The following is a 22,975-nucleotide window of genomic DNA, read 5'->3' on the forward strand; positions in this document are numbered from 1 at the left end:
GGCACAGGACTTCTGCTGCTGCTGACTAAATGGCCTCCTTAATTGGATCATTTGAGTAGCCAGCACACCTGTGCAGGTAGGGCATGACATGATAGGCAGCTGCCTTGATAGCGGGTGGGTGCTGAATGTTCCTAATTGACAAAATAAGATTAATGCTTATGAAGAAATATAAAATCTCATCCCTTCCCCAATATCGCGCCACACCCCTACCCCTTAATTCCCTGGTTGAACTTGATGGACATATGTCTTTTTTCGACCGTACTAACTATGTAACTATGTAACATAACATGGGGGGGGGGGGTCTCCTGGCTGTTCACACAGGTGTGTCATTGCTGTACATTGACCATGCATTGCTTCTGTGGTATTGCAAAGGCAAAGACAAATGCTTCCAGCCATCCATTGCACTAATGGATTGGTCATCAGCTGGCTGTCTATGTCCCGCATCAATATAGACCAAAGTACAGAGGGTTAGGCTATGCTATTGTGCACCTACCTGATGCATCAGAAGGTGCGAGGCCCTTGCTAAATTCTGTGCACAGACTTTGAGATCTATGCTTTAGACTGTATCTAAACCTGCTCCAACATGGACTGACATTCTGGCCTACTTTCAGCCGATGCGACTTGTCTGTTGCTGAACAGTCGCTTTTTATGTATTCAGCACCTATGTATAATGTTGTAAAAATGCTCTAGAAGCTAAAGTTGCAGAAATGTCACACATATTTGGCCTGCAACTTTCTGTGCGACAAATTCAGACAGGAAAAATCAGTATAAATCCTTAGAAAATTATCCCCCAGTGTCTCCATCTGCTGGCGGTATTGAATAAGCATTGCTGCACTGATGGGGTATGCATTAGACGAAAAAAAAGAAGAAAAAGAAGAATAATACGCCCAGAAAAGAGGCGAAAAGGAGAAAAACGTAAAAAAACGTGAAAAAAAAGTAAGAGGAAGAGAAGGGAAAAAAAGGTGGAAATGGGTTTAAAAGTGATTTCGGCGGAGAAATATATATATATATATATATATATATATATATATATATATATATATATACGCGCACACACACACATATATATAAACGTATTCTCCGTTGAGATATTGCAGCCGCTGCTGTGTCCAGGCCCAGGAGCCTTAGCACTGTGCTGTGATGTCACTCAATACCACTGACATCACTAGGTGTAAACAACATCTCTCCTTTGCTGTGTATGTGACTATGGAGCTGTTTGGTGATGTCGTCTATTATGGCCTTCATAGAAGCAACAGGAGATTGTTGCATCCATCTAGAACCCTCAGAACTACAGTGCTATGATGTCACTCACTTCCACAGGCCTTGCAGAGTGTAAACAACAACAACCCAGCTTTGTTGTGTATGTAACCATAGGGATTTGTGATGTCACCTAGAACCTTCACAGCAGCGACAGCTTTATGAGGAGCATCAGCACTGCTCTGCCTGAGCAGAACCATCACCGCCATAGGTTGTCAAATAACCCGGGTTTAACCCACACAGGTAAGTCCAATGGGGTGCAGGCATGTCCTCTATGCTTACAGCTTCCCGTGGGTGTTGGTTTGATACCGTTTGGGGACAGCCAAGGAGGCATCTGCAGGCAACAAAGGTAGGTGTGTGCTTGTGTGTGTGTTTCCTATGCAGATCCTAAGCCCAGTGTCACATGCAAGTAGGAGGAGTAAGAAGGGTTCCTGGCAAATCCGGGTTATGGATTGCATTTAAAAAGGCCCCGTGGGAGTGCAATGGGCCCCTGTCTTGCTGCTTAGCAATAATGGTATGGGTTTAGGTTCTGCTGTGTGTACTGGTGGTTGACTGCCCCCCAGCCCAGAGTGTGCATGGAAAATTGTCTGGCAGCCTCCCTGACAGCAAGCAGTGATAGTGCCCATGAAGGGGACCTTGTTGGGCCCGCCCCTTTCACGGTTATCGCTTCTCGGCCTTTTGGCTAAGATCAAGTGTAGTATCTGTTCTTATCAGTTTAATATCTGATACGTCCCCTATCTGGGGACCATATATTAAATGGATTTTTGAGAACGGGGGCCGATTTCGAAGCTTGCTTCCGTCGCCCTATGCATTGACCCGATATGGCAGTATCTTCGGGTACAGTGCACCACCCCCTTACAGGGTTAAAAAGAAAGATTCCTACTTTCATTGCTACCTGCTTGCTGGCTAGCCAGCTAGCCAGCCCTGTGGGCCTTGCTGCTGCTGCTGCTGCAGCCAAAAAACAAAAGGTGGTGCTGCTGCTGCTTCTGCTTCTGCTTGTGTCTGGCCGCTGTTGGAGCGTCCAGGCACAGGACTTCTGCTGCTGCTGACTAAATGGCCTCCTTAATTGGATCATTTGAGTAGCCAGCACACCTGTGCAGGTAGGGCATGACATGATAGGCAGCTGCCTTGATAGCGGGTGGGTGCTGAATGTTCCTAATTGACAAAATAAGATTAATGCTTATGAAGAAATATAAAATCTCATCCCTTCCCCAATATCGCGCCACACCCCTACCCCTTAATTCCCTGGTTGAACTTGATGGACATATGTCTTTTTTCGACCGTACTAACTATGTAACTATGTAACATAACATGGGGGGGAGGGTCTCCTGGCTGTTCACACAGGTGTGTCATTGCTGTACATTGACCATGCATTGCTTCTGTGGTATTGCAAAGGCAAAGACAAATGCTTCCAGCCATCCATTGCACTAATGGATTGGTCATCAGCTGGCTGTCTATGTCCCGCATCAATATAGACCAAAGTACAGAGGGTTAGGCTATGCTATTGTGCACCTACCTGATGCATCAGAAGGTGCGAGGCCCTTGCTAAATTCTGTGCACAGACTTTGAGATCTATGCTTTAGACTGTATCTAAACCTGCTCCAACATGGACTGACATTCTGGCCTACTTTCAGCCGATGCGACTTGTCTGTCGCTGAACAGTCGCTTTTTATGTATTCAGCACCTATGTATAATGTTGTAAAAATGCTCTAGAAGCTAAAGTCGCAGAAATGTCACACATATTTGGCCTGCAACTTTCTGTGCGACAAATTCAGACAGGAAAAATCAGTATAAATCCTTAGAAAATTATCCCCCAGTGTCTCCATCTGCTGGCGGTATTGAATAAGCATTGCTGCACTGATGGGGTATGCATTAGACGAAAAAAAAGAAGAAAAAGAAGAATAATACGCCCAGAAAAGAGGCGAAAAGGAGAAAAACGTAAAAAAACGTGAAAAAAAAGTAAGAGGAAGAGAAGGGAAAAAAAGGTGGAAATGGGTTTAAAAGTGATTTCGGCGGAGAAATATATATATATATATATATATATATATATATATATATATATATATATACGCGCACACACACACATATATGTAAACGTATTCTCCGTTGAGATATTGCAGCCGCTGCTGTGTCCAGGCCCAGGAGCCTTAGCACTGTGCTGTGATGTCACTCAATACCACTGACATCACTAGGTGTAAACAACATCTCTCCTTTGCTGTGTATGTGACTATGGAGCTGTTTGGTGATGTCGTCTATTATGGCCTTCATAGAAGCAACAGGAGATTGTTGCATCCATCTAGAACCCTCAGAACTACAGTGCTATGATGTCACTCACTTCCACAGGCCTTGCAGAGTGTAAACAACAACAACCCAGCTTTGTTGTGTATGTAACCATAGGGATTTGTGATGTCACCTAGAACCTTCACAGCAGCGACAGCTTTATGAGGAGCATCAGCACTGCTCTGCCTGAGCAGAACCATCACCGCCATAGGTTGTCAAATAACCCGGGTTTAACCCACACAGGTAAGTCCAATGGGGTGCAGGCATGTCCTCTATGCTTACAGCTTCCCGTGGGTGTTGGTTTGATACCGTTTGGGGACAGCCAAGGAGGCATCTGCAGGCAACAAAGGTAGGTGTGTGCTTGTGTGTGTGTTTCCTATGCAGATCCTAAGCCCAGTGTCACATGCAAGTAGGAGGAGTAAGAAGGGTTCCTGGCAAATCCGGGTTATGGATTGCATTTAAAAAGGCCCCGTGGGAGTGCAATGGGCCCCTGTCTTGCTGCTTAGCAATAATGGTATGGGTTTAGGTTCTGCTGTGTGTACTGGTGGTTGACTGCCCCCCAGCCCAGAGTGTGCATGGAAAATTGTCTGGCAGCCTCCCTGACAGCAAGCAGTGATAGTGCCCATGAAGGGGACCTTGTTGGGCCCGCCCCTTTCACGGTTATCGCTTCTCGGCCTTTTGGCTAAGATCAAGTGTAGTATCTGTTCTTATCAGTTTAATATCTGATACGTCCCCTATCTGGGGACCATATATTAAATGGATTTTTGAGAACGGGGGCCGATTTCGAAGCTTGCTTCCGTCGCCCTATGCATTGACCCGATATGGCAGTATCTTCGGGTACAGTGCACCACCACCTTACAGGGTTAAAAAGAAAGATTCCTACTTTCATTGCTACCTGCTTGCTGGCTAGCCAGCTAGCCAGCCCTGTGGGCCTTGCTGCTGCTGCTGCTGCAGCCAAAAAACAAAAGGTGGTGCTGCTGCTGCTTCTGCTTCTGCTTGTGTCTGGCCGCTGTTGGAGCGTCCAGGCACAGGACTTCTGCTGCTGCTGACTAAATGGCCTCCTTAATTGGATCATTTGAGTAGCCAGCACACCTGTGCAGGTAGGGCATGACATGATAGGCAGCTGCCTTGATAGCGGGTGGGTGCTGAATGTTCCTAATTGACAAAATAAGATTAATGCTTATGAAGAAATATAAAATCTCATCCCTTCCCCAATATCGCGCCACACCCCTACCCCTTAATTCCCTGGTTGAACTTGATGGACATATGTCTTTTTTCGACCGTACTAACTATGTAACTATGTAACATAACATGGGGGGGGGGGTCTCCTGGCTGTTCACACAGGTGTGTCATTGCTGTACATTGACCATGCATTGCTTCTGTGGTATTGCAAAGGCAAAGACAAATGCTTCCAGCCATCCATTGCACTAATGGATTGGTCATCAGCTGGCTGTCTATGTCCCGCATCAATATAGACCAAAGTACAGAGGGTTAGGCTATGCTATTGTGCACCTACCTGATGCATCAGAAGGTGCGAGGCCCTTGCTAAATTCTGTGCACAGACTTTGAGATCTATGCTTTAGACTGTATCTAAACCTGCTCCAACATGGACTGACATTCTGGCCTACTTTCAGCCGATGCGACTTGTCTGTCGCTGAACAGTCGCTTTTTATGTATTCAGCACCTATGTATAATGTTGTAAAAATGCTCTAGAAGCTAAAGTCGCAGAAATGTCACACATATTTGGCCTGCAACTTTCTGTGCGACAAATTCAGACAGGAAAAATCAGTATAAATCCTTAGAAAATTATCCCCCAGTGTCTCCATCTGCTGGCGGTATTGAATAAGCATTGCTGCACTGATGGGGTATGCATTAGACGAAAAAAAAGAAGAAAAAGAAGAATAATACGCCCAGAAAAGAGGCGAAAAGGAGAAAAACGTAAAAAAACGTGAAAAAAAAGTAAGAGGAAGAGAAGGGAAAAAAAGGTGGAAATGGGTTTAAAAGTGATTTCGGCGGAGAAATATATATATATATATATATATATATATATATATATATATATATATATACGCGCACACACACACATATATATAAACGTATTCTCCGTTGAGATATTGCAGCCGCTGCTGTGTCCAGGCCCAGGAGCCTTAGCACTGTGCTGTGATGTCACTCAATACCACTGACATCACTAGGTGTAAACAACATCTCTCCTTTGCTGTGTATGTGACTATGGAGCTGTTTGGTGATGTCGTCTATTATGGCCTTCATAGAAGCAACAGGAGATTGTTGCATCCATCTAGAACCCTCAGAACTACAGTGCTATGATGTCACTCACTTCCACAGGCCTTGCAGAGTGTAAACAACAACAACCCAGCTTTGTTGTGTATGTAACCATAGGGATTTGTGATGTCACCTAGAACCTTCACAGCAGCGACAGCTTTATGAGGAGCATCAGCACTGCTCTGCCTGAGCAGAACCATCACCGCCATAGGTTGTCAAATAACCCGGGTTTAACCCACACAGGTAAGTCCAATGGGGTGCAGGCATGTCCTCTATGCTTACAGCTTCCCGTGGGTGTTGGTTTGATACCGTTTGGGGACAGCCAAGGAGGCATCTGCAGGCAACAAAGGTAGGTGTGTGCTTGTGTGTGTGTTTCCTATGCAGATCCTAAGCCCAGTGTCACATGCAAGTAGGAGGAGTAAGAAGGGTTCCTGGCAAATCCGGGTTATGGATTGCATTTAAAAAGGCCCCGTGGGAGTGCAATGGGCCCCTGTCTTGCTGCTTAGCAATAATGGTATGGGTTTAGGTTCTGCTGTGTGTACTGGTGGTTGACTGCCCCCCAGCCCAGAGTGTGCATGGAAAATTGTCTGGCAGCCTCCCTGACAGCAAGCAGTGATAGTGCCCATGAAGCGGACCTTGTTGGGCCCGCCCCTTTCACGGTTATCGCTTCTCGGCCTTTTGGCTAAGATCAAGTGTAGTATCTGTTCTTATCAGTTTAATATCTGATACGTCCCCTATCTGGGGACCATATATTAAATGGATTTTTGAGAACGGGGGCCGATTTCGAAGCTTGCTTCCGTCGCCCTATGCATTGACCCGATATGGCAGTATCTTCGGGTACAGTGCACCACCCCCTTACAGGGTTAAAAAGAAAGATTCCTACTTTCATTGCTACCTGCTTGCTGGCTAGCCAGCTAGCCAGCCCTGTGGGCCTTGCTGCTGCTGCTGCTGCAGCCAAAAAACAAAAGGTGGTGCTGCTGCTGCTTCTGCTTCTGCTTGTGTCTGGCCGCTGTTGGAGCGTCCAGGCACAGGACTTCTGCTGCTGCTGACTAAATGGCCTCCTTAATTGGATCATTTGAGTAGCCAGCACACCTGTGCAGGTAGGGCATGACATGATAGGCAGCTGCCTTGATAGCGGGTGGGTGCTGAATGTTCCTAATTGACAAAATAAGATTAATGCTTATGAAGAAATATAAAATCTCATCCCTTCCCCAATATCGCGCCACACCCCTACCCCTTAATTCCCTGGTTGAACTTGATGGACATATGTCTTTTTTCGACCGTACTAACTATGTAACTATGTAACATAACATGGGGGGGGGGGTCTCCTGGCTGTTCACACAGGTGTGTCATTGCTGTACATTGACCATGCATTGCTTCTGTGGTATTGCAAAGGCAAAGACAAATGCTTCCAGCCATCCATTGCACTAATGGATTGGTCATCAGCTGGCTGTCTATGTCCCGCATCAATATAGACCAAAGTACAGAGGGTTAGGCTATGCTATTGTGCACCTACCTGATGCATCAGAAGGTGCGAGGCCCTTGCTAAATTCTGTGCACAGACTTTGAGATCTATGCTTTAGACTGTATCTAAACCTGCTCCAACATGGACTGACATTCTGGCCTACTTTCAGCCGATGCGACTTGTCTGTCGCTGAACAGTCGCTTTTTATGTATTCAGCACCTATGTATAATGTTGTAAAAATGCTCTAGAAGCTAAAGTCGCAGAAATGTCACACATATTTGGCCTGCAACTTTCTGTGCGACAAATTCAGACAGGAAAAATCAGTATAAATCCTTAGAAAATTATCCCCCAGTGTCTCCATCTGCTGGCGGTATTGAATAAGCATTGCTGCACTGATGGGGTATGCATTAGACGAAAAAAAAGAAGAAAAAGAAGAATAATACGCCCAGAAAAGAGGCGAAAAGGAGAAAAACGTAAAAAAACGTGAAAAAAAAGTAAGAGGAAGAGAAGGGAAAAAAAGGTGGAAATGGGTTTAAAAGTGATTTCGGCGGAGAAATATATATATATATATATATATATATATATATATATATATATATACGCGCACACACACACATATATGTAAACGTATTCTCCGTTGAGATATTGCAGCCGCTGCTGTGTCCAGGCCCAGGAGCCTTAGCACTGTGCTGTGATGTCACTCAATACCACTGACATCACTAGGTGTAAACAACATCTCTCCTTTGCTGTGTATGTGACTATGGAGCTGTTTGGTGATGTCGTCTATTATGGCCTTCATAGAAGCAACAGGAGATTGTTGCATCCATCTAGAACCCTCAGAACTACAGTGCTATGATGTCACTCACTTCCACAGGCCTTGCAGAGTGTAAACAACAACAACCCAGCTTTGTTGTGTATGTAACCATAGGGATTTGTGATGTCACCTAGAACCTTCACAGCAGCGACAGCTTTATGAGGAGCATCAGCACTGCTCTGCCTGAGCAGAACCATCACCGCCATAGGTTGTCAAATAACCCGGGTTTAACCCACACAGGTAAGTCCAATGGGGTGCAGGCATGTCCTCTATGCTTACAGCTTCCCGTGGGTGTTGGTTTGATACCGTTTGGGGACAGCCAAGGAGGCATCTGCAGGCAACAAAGGTAGGTGTGTGCTTGTGTGTGTGTTTCCTATGCAGATCCTAAGCCCAGTGTCACATGCAAGTAGGAGGAGTAAGAAGGGTTCCTGGCAAATCCGGGTTATGGATTGCATTTAAAAAGGCCCCGTGGGAGTGCAATGGGCCCCTGTCTTGCTGCTTAGCAATAATGGTATGGGTTTAGGTTCTGCTGTGTGTACTGGTGGTTGACTGCCCCCCAGCCCAGAGTGTGCATGGAAAATTGTCTGGCAGCCTCCCTGACAGCAAGCAGTGATAGTGCCCATGAAGGGGACCTTGTTGGGCCCGCCCCTTTCACGGTTATCGCTTCTCGGCCTTTTGGCTAAGATCAAGTGTAGTATCTGTTCTTATCAGTTTAATATCTGATACGTCCCCTATCTGGGGACCATATATTAAATGGATTTTTGAGAACGGGGGCCGATTTCGAAGCTTGCTTCCGTCGCCCTATGCATTGACCCGATATGGCAGTATCTTCGGGTACAGTGCACCACCCCCTTACAGGGTTAAAAAGAAAGATTCCTACTTTCATTGCTACCTGCTTGCTGGCTAGCCAGCTAGCCAGCCCTGTGGGCCTTGCTGCTGCTGCTGCTGCAGCCAAAAAACAAAAGGTGGTGCTGCTGCTGCTTCTGCTTCTGCTTGTGTCTGGCCCCTGTTGGAGCGTCCAGGCACAGGACTTCTGCTGCTGCTGACTAAATGGCCTCCTTAATTGGATCATTTGAGTAGCCAGCACACCTGTGCAGGTAGGGCATGACATGATAGGCAGCTGCCTTGATAGCGGGTGGGTGCTGAATGTTCCTAATTGACAAAATAAGATTAATGCTTATGAAGAAATATAAAATCTCATCCCTTCCCCAATATCGCGCCACACCCCTACCCCTTAATTCCCTGGTTGAACTTGATGGACATATGTCTTTTTTCGACCGTACTAACTATGTAACTATGTAACATAACATGGGGGGGGGGTCTCCTGGCTGTTCACACAGGTGTGTCATTGCTGTACATTGACCATGCATTGCTTCTGTGGTATTGCAAAGGCAAAGACAAATGCTTCCAGCCATCCATTGCACTAATGGATTGGTCATCAGCTGGCTGTCTATGTCCCGCATCAATATAGACCAAAGTACAGAGGGTTAGGCTATGCTATTGTGCACCTACCTGATGCATCAGAAGGTGCGAGGCCCTTGCTAAATTCTGTGCACAGACTTTGAGATCTATGCTTTAGACTGTATCTAAACCTGCTCCAACATGGACTGACATTCTGGCCTACTTTCAGCCGATGCGACTTGTCTGTCGCTGAACAGTCGCTTTTTATGTATTCAGCACCTATGTATAATGTTGTAAAAATGCTCTAGAAGCTAAAGTCGCAGAAATGTCACACATATTTGGCCTGCAACTTTCTGTGCGACAAATTCAGACAGGAAAAATCAGTATAAATCCTTAGAAAATTATCCCCCAGTGTCTCCATCTGCTGGCGGTATTGAATAAGCATTGCTGCACTGATGGGGTATGCATTAGACGAAAAAAAAGAAGAAAAAGAAGAATAATACGCCCAGAAAAGAGGCGAAAAGGAGAAAAACTTAAAAAAACGTGAAAAAAAAGTAAGAGGAAGAGAAGGGAAAAAAAGGTGGAAATGGGTTTAAAAGTGATTTCGGCGGAGAATATATATATATATATATATATATATATATATATATATATATATATATACGCGCACACACACACATATATATAAACGTATTCTCCGTTGAGATATTGCAGCCGCTGCTGTGTCCAGGCCCAGGAGCCTTAGCACTGTGCTGTGATGTCACTCAATACCACTGACATCACTAGGTGTAAACAACATCTCTCCTTTGCTGTGTATGTGACTATGGAGCTGTTTGGTGATGTCGTCTATTATGGCCTTCATAGAAGCAACAGGAGATTGTTGCATCCATCTAGAACCCTCAGAACTACAGTGCTATGATGTCACTCACTTCCACAGGCCTTGCAGAGTGTAAACAACAACAACCCAGCTTTGTTGTGTATGTAACCATAGGGATTTGTGATGTCACCTAGAACCTTCACAGCAGCGACAGCTTTATGAGGAGCATCAGCACTGCTCTGCCTGAGCAGAACCATCACCGCCATAGGTTGTCAAATAACCCGGGTTTAACCCACACAGGTAAGTCCAATGGGGTGCAGGCATGTCCTCTATGCTTACAGCTTCCCGTGGGTGTTGGTTTGATACCGTTTGGGGACAGCCAAGGAGGCATCTGCAGGCAACAAAGGTAGGTGTGTGCTTGTGTGTGTGTTTCCTATGCAGATCCTAAGCCCAGTGTCACATGCAAGTAGGAGGAGTAAGAAGGGTTCCTGGCAAATCCGGGTTATGGATTGCATTTAAAAAGGCCCCGTGGGAGTGCAATGGGCCCCTGTCTTGCTGCTTAGCAATAATGGTATGGGTTTAGGTTCTGCTGTGTGTACTGGTGGTTGACTGCCCCCCAGCCCAGAGTGTGCATGGAAAATTGTCTGGCAGCCTCCCTGACAGCAAGCAGTGATAGTGCCCATGAAGGGGACCTTGTTGGGCCCGCCCCTTTCACGGTTATCGCTTCTCGGCCTTTTGGCTAAGATCAAGTGTAGTATCTGTTCTTATCAGTTTAATATCTGATACGTCCCCTATCTGGGGACCATATATTAAATGGATTTTTGAGAACGGGGGCCGATTTCGAAGCTTGCTTCCGTCGCCCTATGCATTGACCCGATATGGCAGTATCTTCGGGTACAGTGCACCACCCCCTTACAGGGTTAAAAAGAAAGATTCCTACTTTCATTGCTACCTGCTTGCTGGCTAGCCAGCTAGCCAGCCCTGTGGGCCTTGCTGCTGCTGCTGCTGCAGCCAAAAAACAAAAGGTGGTGCTGCTGCTGCTTCTGCTTCTGCTTGTGTCTGGCCGCTGTTGGAGCGTCCAGGCACAGGACTTCTGCTGCTGCTGACTAAATGGCCTCCTTAATTGGATCATTTGAGTAGCCAGCACACCTGTGCAGGTAGGGCATGACATGATAGGCAGCTGCCTTGATAGCGGGTGGGTGCTGAATGTTCCTAATTGACAAAATAAGATTAATGCTTATGAAGAAATATAAAATCTCATCCCTTCCCCAATATCGCGCCACACCCCTACCCCTTAATTCCCTGGTTGAACTTGATGGACATATGTCTTTTTTCGACCGTACTAACTATGTAACTATGTAACATAACATGGGGGGGGGGTCTCCTGGCTGTTCACACAGGTGTGTCATTGCTGTACATTGACCATGCATTGCTTCTGTGGTATTGCAAAGGCAAAGACAAATGCTTCCAGCCATCCATTGCACTAATGGATTGGTCATCAGCTGGCTGTCTATGTCCCGCATCAATATAGACCAAAGTACAGAGGGTTAGGCTATGCTATTGTGCACCTACCTGATGCATCAGAAGGTGCGAGGCCCTTGCTAAATTCTGTGCACAGACTTTGAGATCTATGCTTTAGACTGTATCTAAACCTGCTCCAACATGGACTGACATTCTGGCCTACTTTCAGCCGATGCGACTTGTCTGTCGCTGAACAGTCGCTTTTTATGTATTCAGCACCTATGTATAATGTTGTAAAAATGCTCTAGAAGCTAAAGTCGCAGAAATGTCACACATATTTGGCCTGCAACTTTCTGTGCGACAAATTCAGACAGGAAAAATCAGTATAAATCCTTAGAAAATTATCCCCCAGTGTCTCCATCTGCTGGCGGTATTGAATAAGCATTGCTGCACTGATGGGGTATGCATTAGACGAAAAAAAAGAAGAAAAAGAAGAATAATACGCCCAGAAAAGAGGCGAAAAGGAGAAAAACGTAAAAAAACGTGAAAAAAAAGTAAGAGGAAGAGAAGGGAAAAAAAGGTGGAAATGGGTTTAAAAGTGATTTCGGCGGAGAATATATATATATATATATATATATATATATATATATATATATATATACGCGCACACACACACATATATATAAACGTATTCTCCGTTGAGATATTGCAGCCGCTGCTGTGTCCAGGCCCAGGAGCCTTAGCACTGTGCTGTGATGTCACTCAATACCACTGACATCACTAGGTGTAAACAACATCTCTCCTTTGCTGTGTATGTGACTATGGAGCTGTTTGGTGATGTCGTCTATTATGGCCTTCATAGAAGCAACAGGAGATTGTTGCATCCATCTAGAACCCTCAGAACTACAGTGCTATGATGTCACTCACTTCCACAGGCCTTGCAGAGTGTAAACAACAACAACCCAGCTTTGTTGTGTATGTAACCATAGGGATTTGTGATGTCACCTAGAACCTTCACAGCAGCGACAGCTTTATGAGGAGCATCAGCACTGCTCTGCCTGAGCAGAACCATCACCGCCATAGGTTGTCAAATAACCCGGGTTTAACCCACACAGGTAAGTCCAATGGGGTGCAGGCATGTCCTCTATGCTTACAGCTTCCCGTGGGTGTTGGTTTGATACCGTTTGGGGACAGCCAAGGAGGCATCTGCAGGCAACAAAGGTAGGTGTGTGCTTGTGTGTGTGTTTCCTATGCAGATCCTAAGCCCAGTGTCACATGCAAGTAGGAGGAGTAAGAAGGGTTCCTGGCAAATCCGGGTTATGGATTGCATTTAAAAAGGCCCCGTGGGAGTGCAATGGGCCCCTGTCTTGCTGCTTAGCAATAATGGTATGGGTTTAGGTTCTGCTGTGTGTACTGGTGGTTGACTGCCCCCCAGCCCAGAGTGTGCATGGAAAATTGTCTGGCAGCCTCCCTGACAGCAAGCAGTGATAGTGCCCATGAAGGGGACCTTGTTGGGCCCGCCCCTTTCACGGTTATCGCTTCTCGGCCTTTTGGCTAAGATCAAGTGTAGTATCTGTTCTTATCAGTTTAATATCTGATACGTCCCCTATCTGGGGACCATATATTAAATGGATTTTTGAGAACGGGGGCCGATTTCGAAGCTTGCTTCCGTCGCCCTATGCATTGACCCGATATGGCAGTATCTTCGGGTACAGTGCACCACCCCCTTACAGGGTTAAAAAGAAAGATTCCTACTTTCATTGCTACCTGCTTGCTGGCTAGCCAGCTAGCCAGCCCTGTGGGCCTTGCTGCTGCTGCTGCTGCAGCCAAAAAACAAAAGGTGGTGCTGCTGCTGCTTCTGCTTCTGCTTGTGTCTGGCCGCTGTTGGAGCGTCCAGGCACAGGACTTCTGCTGCTGCTGACTAAATGGCCTCCTTAATTGGATCATTTGAGTAGCCAGCACACCTGTGCAGGTAGGGCATGACATGATAGGCAGCTGCCTTGATAGCGGGTGGGTGCTGAATGTTCCTAATTGACAAAATAAGATTAATGCTTATGAAGAAATATAAAATCTCATCCCTTCCCCAATATCGCGCCACACCCCTACCCCTTAATTCCCTGGTTGAACTTGATGGACATATGTCTTTTTTCGACCGTACTAACTATGTAACTATGTAACATAACATGGGGGGGGGGGGTCTCCTGGCTGTTCACACAGGTGTGTCATTGCTGTACATTGACCATACATTGCTTCTGTGGTATTGCAAAGGCAAAGACAAATGCTTCCAGCCATCCATTGCACTAATGGATTGGTCATCAGCTGGCTGTCTATGTCCCGCATCAATATAGACCAAAGTACAGAGGGTTAGGCTATGCTATTGTGCACCTACCTGATGCATCAGAAGGTGCGAGGCCCTTGCTAAATTCTGTGCACAGACTTTGAGATCTATGCTTTAGACTGTATCTAAACCTGCTCCAACATGGACTGACATTCTGGCCTACTTTCAGCCGATGCGACTTGTCTGTCGCTGAACAGTCGCTTTTTATGTATTCAGCACCTATGTATAATGTTGTAAAAATGCTCTAGAAGCTAAAGTCGCAGAAATGTCACACATATTTGGCCTGCAACTTTCTGTGCGACAAATTCAGACAGGAAAAATCAGTATAAATCCTTAGAAAATTATCCCCCAGTGTCTCCATCTGCTGGCGGTATTGAATAAGCATTGCTGCACTGATGGGGTATGCATTAGACGAAAAAAAAGAAGAAAAAGAAGAATAATACGCCCAGAAAAGAGGCGAAAAGGAGAAAAACGTAAAAAAACGTGAAAAAAAAGTAAGAGGAAGAGAAGGGAAAAAAAGGTGGAAATGGGTTTAAAAGTGATTTCGGCGGAGAATATATATATATATATATATATATATATATATATATATATATATACGCGCACACACACACATATATATAAACGTATTCTCCGTTGAGATATTGCAGCCGCTGCTGTGTCCAGGCCCAGGAGCCTTAGCACTGTGCTGTGATGTCACTCAATACCACTGACATCACTAGGTGTAAACAACATCTCTCCTTTGCTGTGTATGTGACTATGGAGCTGTTTGGTGATGTCGTCTATTATGGCCTTCATAGAAGCAACAGGAGATTGTTGCATCCATCTAGAACCCTCAGAACTACAGTGCTATGATGTCACTCACTTCCACAGGCCTTGCAGAGTGTAAACAACAACAACCCAGCTTTGTTGTGTATGTAACCATAGGGATTTGTGATGTCACCTAGAACCTTCACAGCAGCGACAGCTTTATGAGGAGCATCAGCACTGCTCTGCCTGAGCAGAACCATCACCGCCATAGGTTGTCAAATAACCCGGGTTTAACCCACACAGGTAAGTCCAATGGGGTGCAGGCATGTCCTCTATGCTTACAGCTTCCCGTGGGTGTTGGTTTGATACCGTTTGGGGACAGCCAAGGAGGCATCTGCAGGCAACAAAGGTAGGTGTGTGCTTGTGTGTGTGTTTCCTATGCAGATCCTAAGCCCAGTGTCACATGCAAGTAGGAGGAGTAAGAAGGGTTCCTGGCAAATCCGGGTTATGGATTGCATTTAAAAAGGCCCCGTGGGAGTGCAATGGGCCCCTGTCTTGCTGCTTAGCAATAATGGTATGGGTTTAGGTTCTGCTGTGTGTACTGGTGGTTGACTGCCCCCCAGCCCAGAGTGTGCATGGAAAATTGTCTGGCAGCCTCCCTGACAGCAAGCAGTGATAGTGCCCATGAAGGGGACCTTGTTGGGCCCGCCCCTTTCACGGTTATCGCTTCTCGGCCTTTTGGCTAAGATCAAGTGTAGTATCTGTTCTTATCAGTTTAATATCTGATACGTCCCCTATCTGGGGACCATATATTAAATGGATTTTTGAGAACGGGGGCCGATTTCGAAGCTTGCTTCCGTCGCCCTATGCATTGACCCGATATGGCAGTATCTTCGGGTACAGTGCACCACCCCCTTACAGGGTTAAAAAGAAAGATTCCTACTTTCATTGCTACCTGCTTGCTGGCTAGCCAGCTAGCCAGCCCTGTGGGCCTTGCTGCTGCTGCTGCTGCAGCCAAAAAACAAAAGGTGGTGCTGCTGCTGCTTCTGCTTCTGCTTGTGTCTGGCCGCTGTTGGAGCGTCCAGGCACAGGACTTCTGCTGCTGCTGACTAAATGGCCTCCTTAATTGGATCATTTGAGTAGCCAGCACACCTGTGCAGGTAGGGCATGACATGATAGGCAGCTGCCTTGATAGCGGGTGGGTGCTGAATGTTCCTAATTGACAAAATAAGATTAATGCTTATGAAGAAATATAAAATCTCATCCCTTCCCCAATATCGCGCCACACCCCTACCCCTTAATTCCCTGGTTGAACTTGATGGACATATGTCTTTTTTCGACCGTACTAACTATGTAACTATGTAACATAACATGGGGGGGGGGTCTCCTGGCTGTTCACACAGGTGTGTCATTGCTGTACATTGACCATACATTGCTTCTGTGGTATTGCAAAGGCAAAGACAAATGCTTCCAGCCATCCATTGCACTAATGGATTGGTCATCAGCTGGCTGTCTATGTCCCGCATCAATATAGACCAAAGTACAGAGGGTTAGGCTATGCTATTGTGCACCTACCTGATGCATCAGAAGGTGCGAGGCCCTTGCTAAATTCTGTGCACAGACTTTGAGATCTATGCTTTAGACTGTATCTAAACCTGCTCCAACATGGACTGACATTCTGGCCTACTTTCAGCCGATGCGACTTGTCTGTCGCTGAACAGTCGCTTTTTATGTATTCAGCACCTATGTATAATGTTGTAAAAATGCTCTAGAAGCTAAAGTCGCAGAAATGTCACACATATTTGGCCTGCAACTTTCTGTGCGACAAATTCAGACAGGAAAAATCAGTATAAATCCTTAGAAAATTATCCCCCAGTGTCTCCATCTGCTGGCGGTATTGAATAAGCATTGCTGCACTGATGGGGTATGCATTAGACGAAAAAAAAGAAGAAAAAGAAGAATAATACGCCCAGAAAAGAGGCGAAAAGGAGAAAAACGTAAAAAAACGTGAAAAAAAAGTAAGAGGAAGAGAAGGGAAAAAAAGGTGGAAATGGGTTTAAAAGTGATTTCGGCGGAGAAATATATATATATATATATATATATATATATATATATACGCGCACACACACACATATATATAAACGTATTCTCCGTTGAGATATTGCAGCCGCTGCTGTGTCCAGGCCCAGGAGCCTTAGCACTGTGCTGTGATGTCACTCAATACCACTGACATCACTAGGTGTAAACAACATCTCTCCTTTGCTGTGTATGTGACTATGGAGCTGTTTGGTGATGTCGTCTATTATGGCCTTCATAGAAGCAACAGGAGATTGTTGCATCCATCTAGAACCCTCAGAACTACAGTGCTATGATGTCACTCACTTCCACAGGCCTTGCAGAGTGTAAACAACAACAACCCAGCTTTGTTGTGTATGTAACCATAGGGATTTGTGATGTCACCTAGAACCTTCACAGCAGCGACAGCTTTATGAGGAGCATCAGCACTGCTCTGCCTGAGCAGAACCATCACCGCCATAGGTTGTCAAATAACCCGGGTTTAACCCACACAGGTAAGTCCAATGGGGTGCAGGCATGTCCTCTATGCTTACAGCTTCCCGTGGGTGTTGGTTTGATACCGTTTGGGGACAGCCAAGGAGGCATCTGCAGGCAACAAAGGTAGGTGTGTGCTTGTGTGTGTGTTTCCTATGCAGATCCTAAGCCCAGTGTCACATGCAAGTAGGAGGAGTAAGAAGGGTTCCTGGCAAATCCGGGTTATGGATTGCATTTAAAAAGGCCCCGTGGGAGTGCAATGGGCCCCTGTCTTGCTGCTTAGCAATAATGGTATGGGTTTAGGTTCTGCTGTGTGTACTGGTGGTTGACTGCCCCCCAGCCCAGAGTGTGCATGGAAAATTGTCTGGCAGCCTCCCTGACAGCAAGCAGTGATAGTGCCCATGAAGGGGACCTTGTTGGGCCCGCCCCTTTCACGGTTATCGCTTCTCGGCCTTTTGGCTAAGATCAAGTGTAGTATCTGTTCTTATCAGTTTAATATCTGATACGTCCCCTATCTGGGGACCATATATTAAATGGATTTTTGAGAACGGGGGCCGATTTCGAAGCTTGCTTCCGTCGCCCTATGCATTGACCCGATATGGCAGTATCTTCGGGTACAGTGCACCACCCCCTTACAGGGTTAAAAAGAAAGATTCCTACTTTCATTGCTACCTGCTTGCTGGCTAGCCAGCTAGCCAGCCCTGTGGGCCTTGCTGCTGCTGCTGCTGCAGCCAAAAAACAAAAGGTGGTGCTGCTGCTGCTTCTGCTTCTGCTTGTGTCTGGCCGCTGTTGGAGCGTCCAGGCACAGGACTTCTGCTGCTGCTGACTAAATGGCCTCCTTAATTGGATCATTTGAGTAGCCAGCACACCTGTGCAGGTAGGGCATGACATGATAGGCAGCTGCCTTGATAGCGGGTGGGTGCTGAATGTTCCTAATTGACAAAATAAGATTAATGCTTATGAAGAAATATAAAATCTCATCCCTTCCCCAATATCGCGCCACACCCCTACCCCTTAATTCCCTGGTTGAACTTGATGGACATATGTCTTTTTTCGACCGTACTAACTATGTAACTATGTAACATAACATGGGGGGGGGGGTCTCCTGGCTGTTCACACAGGTGTGTCATTGCTGTACATTGACCATGCATTGCTTCTGTGGTATTGCAAAGGCAAAGACAAATGCTTCCAGCCATCCATTGCACTAATGGATTGGTCATCAGCTGGCTGTCTATGTCCCGCATCAATATAGACCAAAGTACAGAGGGTTAGGCTATGCTATTGTGCACCTACCTGATGCATCAGAAGGTGCGAGGCCCTTGCTAAATTCTGTGCACAGACTTTGAGATCTATGCTTTAGACTGTATCTAAACCTGCTCCAACATGGACTGACATTCTGGCCTACTTTCAGCCGATGCGACTTGTCTGTCGCTGAACAGTCGCTTTTTATGTATTCAGCACCTATGTATAATGTTGTAAAAATGCTCTAGAAGCTAAAGTCGCAGAAATGTCACACATATTTGGCCTGCAACTTTCTGTGCGACAAATTCAGACAGGAAAAATCAGTATAAATCCTTAGAAAATTATCCCCCAGTGTCTCCATCTGCTGGCGGTATTGAATAAGCATTGCTGCACTGATGGGGTATGCATTAGACGAAAAAAAAGAAGAAAAAGAAGAATAATACGCCCAGAAAAGAGGCGAAAAGGAGAAAAACGTAAAAAAACGTGAAAAAAAAGTAAGAGGAAGAGAAGGGAAAAAAAGGTGGAAATGGGTTTAAAAGTGATTTCGGCGGAGAAATATATATATATATATATATATATATATATATATATATATATATATATATATATACGCGCACACACACACATATATATAAACGTATTCTCCGTTGAGATATTGCAGCCGCTGCTGTGTCCAGGCCCAGGAGCCTTAGCACTGTGCTGTGATGTCACTCAATACCACTGACATCACTAGGTGTAAACAACATCTCTCCTTTGCTGTGTATGTGACTATGGAGCTGTTTGGTGATGTCGTCTATTATGGCCTTCATAGAAGCAACAGGAGATTGTTGCATCCATCTAGAACCCTCAGAACTACAGTGCTATGATGTCACTCACTTCCACAGGCCTTGCAGAGTGTAAACAACAACAACCCAGCTTTGTTGTGTATGTAACCATAGGGATTTGTGATGTCACCTAGAACCTTCACAGCAGCGACAGCTTTATGAGGAGCATCAGCACTGCTCTGCCTGAGCAGAACCATCACCGCCATAGGTTGTCAAATAACCCGGGTTTAACCCACACAGGTAAGTCCAATGGGGTGCAGGCATGTCCTCTATGCTTACAGCTTCCCGTGGGTGTTGGTTTGATACCGTTTGGGGACAGCCAAGGAGGCATCTGCAGGCAACAAAGGTAGGTGTGTGCTTGTGTGTGTGTTTCCTATGCAGATCCTAAGCCCAGTGTCACATGCAAGTAGGAGGAGTAAGAAGGGTTCCTGGCAAATCCGGGTTATGGATTGCATTTAAAAAGGCCCCGTGGGAGTGCAATGGGCCCCTGTCTTGCTGCTTAGCAATAATGGTATGGGTTTAGGTTCTGCTGTGTGTACTGGTGGTTGACTGCCCCCCAGCCCAGAGTGTGCATGGAAAATTGTCTGGCAGCCTCCCTGACAGCAAGCAGTGATAGTGCCCATGAAGGGGACCTTGTTGGGCCCGCCCCTTTCACGGTTATCGCTTCTCGGCCTTTTGGCTAAGATCAAGTGTAGTATCTGTTCTTATCAGTTTAATATCTGATACGTCCCCTATCTGGGGACCATATATTAAATGGATTTTTGAGAACGGGGGCCGATTTCGAAGCTTGCTTCCGTCGCCCTATGCATTGACCCGATATGGCAGTATCTTCGGGTACAGTGCACCACCCCCTTACAGGGTTAAAAAGAAAGATTCCTACTTTCATTGCTACCTGCTTGCTGGCTAGCCAGCTAGCCAGCCCTGTGGGCCTTGCTGCTGCTGCTGCTGCAGCCAAAAAACAAAAGGTGGTGCTGCTGCTGCTTCTGCTTCTGCTTGTGTCTGGCCGCTGTTGGAGCGTCCAGGCACAGGACTTCTGCTGCTGCTGACTAAATGGCCTCCTTAATTGGATCATTTGAGTAGCCAGCACACCTGTGCAGGTAGGGCATGACATGATAGGCAGCTGCCTTGATAGCGGGTGGGTGCTGAATGTTCCTAATTGACAAAATAAGATTAATGCTTATGAAGAAATATAAAATCTCATCCCTTCCCCAATATCGCGCCACACCCCTACCCCTTAATTCCCTGGTTGAACTTGATGGACATATGTCTTTTTTCGACCGTACTAACTATGTAACTATGTAACATAACATGGGGGGGGGGGTCTCCTGGCTGTTCACACAGGTGTGTCATTGCTGTACATTGACCATGCATTGCTTCTGTGGTATTGCAAAGGCAAAGACAAATGCTTCCAGCCATCCATTGCACTAATGGATTGGTCATCAGCTGGCTGTCTATGTCCCGCATCAATATAGACCAAAGTACAGAGGGTTAGGCTATGCTATTGTGCACCTACCTGATGCATCAGAAGGTGCGAGGCCCTTGCTAAATTCTGTGCACAGACTTTGAGATCTATGCTTTAGACTGTATCTAAACCTGCTCCAACATGGACTGACATTCTGGCCTACTTTCAGCCGATGCGACTTGTCTGTCGCTGAACAGTCGCTTTTTATGTATTCAGCACCTATGTATAATGTTGTAAAAATGCTCTAGAAGCTAAAGTCGCAGAAATGTCACACATATTTGGCCTGCAACTTTCTGTGCGACAAATTCAGACAGGAAAAATCAGTATAAATCCTTAGAAAATTATCCCCCAGTGTCTCCATCTGCTGGCGGTATTGAATAAGCATTGCTGCACTGATGGGGTATGCATTAGACGAAAAAAAAGAAGAAAAAGAAGAATAATACGCCCAGAAAAGAGGCGAAAAGGAGAAAAACGTAAAAAAACTTGAAAAAAAAGTAAGAGGAAGAGAAGGGAAAAAAAGGTGGAAATGGGTTTAAAAGTGATTTCGGCGGAGAAATATATATATATATATATATATATATATATATATATATATATATACGCGCACACACACACATATATATAAACGTATTCTCCGTTGAGATATTGCAGCCGCTGCTGTGTCCAGGCCCAGGAGCCTTAGCACTGTGCTGTGATGTCACTCAATACCACTGACATCACTAGGTGTAAACAACATCTCTCCTTTGCTGTGTATGTGACTATGGAGCTGTTTGGTGATGTCGTCTATTATGGCCTTCATAGAAGCAACAGGAGATTGTTGCATCCATCTAGAACCCTCAGAACTACAGTGCTATGATGTCACTCACTTCCACAGGCCTTGCAGAGTGTAAACAACAACAACCCAGCTTTGTTGTGTATGTAACCATAGGGATTTGTGATGTCACCTAGAACCTTCACAGCAGCGACAGCTTTATGAGGAGCATCAGCACTGCTCTGCCTGAGCAGAACCATCACCGCCATAGGTTGTCAAATAACCCGGGTTTAACCCACACAGGTAAGTCCAATGGGGTGCAGGCATGTCCTCTATGCTTACAGCTTCCCGTGGGTGTTGGTTTGATACCGTTTGGGGACAGCCAAGGAGGCATCTGCAGGCAACAAAGGTAGGTGTGTGCTTGTGTGTGTGTTTCCTATGCAGATCCTAAGCCCAGTGTCACATGCAAGTAGGAGGAGTAAGAAGGGTTCCTGGCAAATCCGGGTTATGGATTGCATTTAAAAAGGCCCCGTGGGAGTGCAATGGGCCCCTGTCTTGCTGCTTAGCAATAATGGTATGGGTTTAGGTTCTGCTGTGTGTACTGGTGGTTGACTGCCCCCCAGCCCAGAGTGTGCATGGAAAATTGTCTGGCAGCCTCCCTGACAGCAAGCAGTGATAGTGCCCATGAAGGGGACCTTGTTGGGCCCGCCCCTTTCACGGTTATCGCTTCTCGGCCTTTTGGCTAAGATCAAGTGTAGTATCTGTTCTTATCAGTTTAATATCTGATACGTCCCCTATCTGGGGACCATATATTAAATGGATTTTTGAGAACGGGGGCCGATTTCGAAGCTTGCTTCCGTCGCCCTATGCATTGACCCGATATGGCAGTATCTTCGGGTACAGTGCACCACCCCCTTACAGGGTTAAAAAGAAAGATTCCTACTTTCATTGCTACCTGCTTGCTGGCTAGCCAGCTAGCCAGCCCTGTGGGCCTTGCTGCTGCTGCTGCTGCAGCCAAAAAACAAAAGGTGGTGCTGCTGCTGCTTCTGCTTCTGCTTGTGTCTGGCCGCTGTTGGAGCGTCCAGGCACAGGACTTCTGCTGCTGCTGACTAAATGGCCTCCTTAATTGGATCATTTGAGTAGCCAGCACACCTGTGCAGGTAGGGCATGACATGATAGGCAGCTGCCTTGATAGCGGGTGGGTGCTGAATGTTCCTAATTGACAAAATAAGATTAATGCTTATGAAGAAATATAAAATCTCATCCCTTCCCCAATATCGCGC

General features: G+C 46.0%; 10 non-coding genes across 10 annotated transcripts; all 10 read left to right on the forward strand.

The window, feature by feature from the left end:
* Positions 1-1,919: 1,919 nt before the first annotated feature.
* LOC130309672 (U2 spliceosomal RNA) lies at positions 1,920-2,110 on the forward strand. The gene has a single exon (XR_008858314.1). It is a non-coding gene; the product is annotated as a U2 spliceosomal RNA (small nuclear RNA).
* A 2,089-nt stretch (positions 2,111-4,199) lies between these two features.
* LOC130309704 (U2 spliceosomal RNA) lies at positions 4,200-4,390 on the forward strand. Its single transcript, XR_008858345.1, has one exon. It is a non-coding gene; the product is annotated as a U2 spliceosomal RNA (small nuclear RNA).
* A 2,089-nt stretch (positions 4,391-6,479) lies between these two features.
* LOC130309673 (U2 spliceosomal RNA) lies at positions 6,480-6,670 on the forward strand. Its single transcript, XR_008858315.1, has one exon. It is a non-coding gene; the product is annotated as a U2 spliceosomal RNA (small nuclear RNA).
* Positions 6,671-8,755: 2,085 nt separating this feature from the next.
* On the forward strand, positions 8,756-8,946 carry LOC130309674 (U2 spliceosomal RNA). The gene has a single exon (XR_008858316.1). It is a non-coding gene; the product is annotated as a U2 spliceosomal RNA (small nuclear RNA).
* Positions 8,947-11,033: 2,087 nt separating this feature from the next.
* On the forward strand, positions 11,034-11,224 carry LOC130309675 (U2 spliceosomal RNA). The gene has a single exon (XR_008858317.1). It is a non-coding gene; the product is annotated as a U2 spliceosomal RNA (small nuclear RNA).
* A 2,085-nt stretch (positions 11,225-13,309) lies between these two features.
* On the forward strand, positions 13,310-13,500 carry LOC130309676 (U2 spliceosomal RNA). The gene has a single exon (XR_008858318.1). It is a non-coding gene; the product is annotated as a U2 spliceosomal RNA (small nuclear RNA).
* Positions 13,501-15,585: 2,085 nt separating this feature from the next.
* On the forward strand, positions 15,586-15,776 carry LOC130309677 (U2 spliceosomal RNA). The gene has a single exon (XR_008858319.1). It is a non-coding gene; the product is annotated as a U2 spliceosomal RNA (small nuclear RNA).
* A 2,076-nt stretch (positions 15,777-17,852) lies between these two features.
* On the forward strand, positions 17,853-18,043 carry LOC130309678 (U2 spliceosomal RNA). Its single transcript, XR_008858320.1, has one exon. It is a non-coding gene; the product is annotated as a U2 spliceosomal RNA (small nuclear RNA).
* A 2,095-nt stretch (positions 18,044-20,138) lies between these two features.
* Positions 20,139-20,329, forward strand: LOC130309679 (U2 spliceosomal RNA). Its single transcript, XR_008858321.1, has one exon. It is a non-coding gene; the product is annotated as a U2 spliceosomal RNA (small nuclear RNA).
* Positions 20,330-22,414: 2,085 nt separating this feature from the next.
* On the forward strand, positions 22,415-22,605 carry LOC130309681 (U2 spliceosomal RNA). The gene has a single exon (XR_008858323.1). It is a non-coding gene; the product is annotated as a U2 spliceosomal RNA (small nuclear RNA).
* The last annotated feature ends 370 nt before the right edge of the window (positions 22,606-22,975 follow it).

This window comes from Hyla sarda, unplaced genomic scaffold (assembly GCF_029499605.1).
Source record: "Hyla sarda isolate aHylSar1 unplaced genomic scaffold, aHylSar1.hap1 scaffold_1531, whole genome shotgun sequence".
Taxonomy (NCBI): Eukaryota; Metazoa; Chordata; class Amphibia; order Anura; family Hylidae; genus Hyla; species Hyla sarda.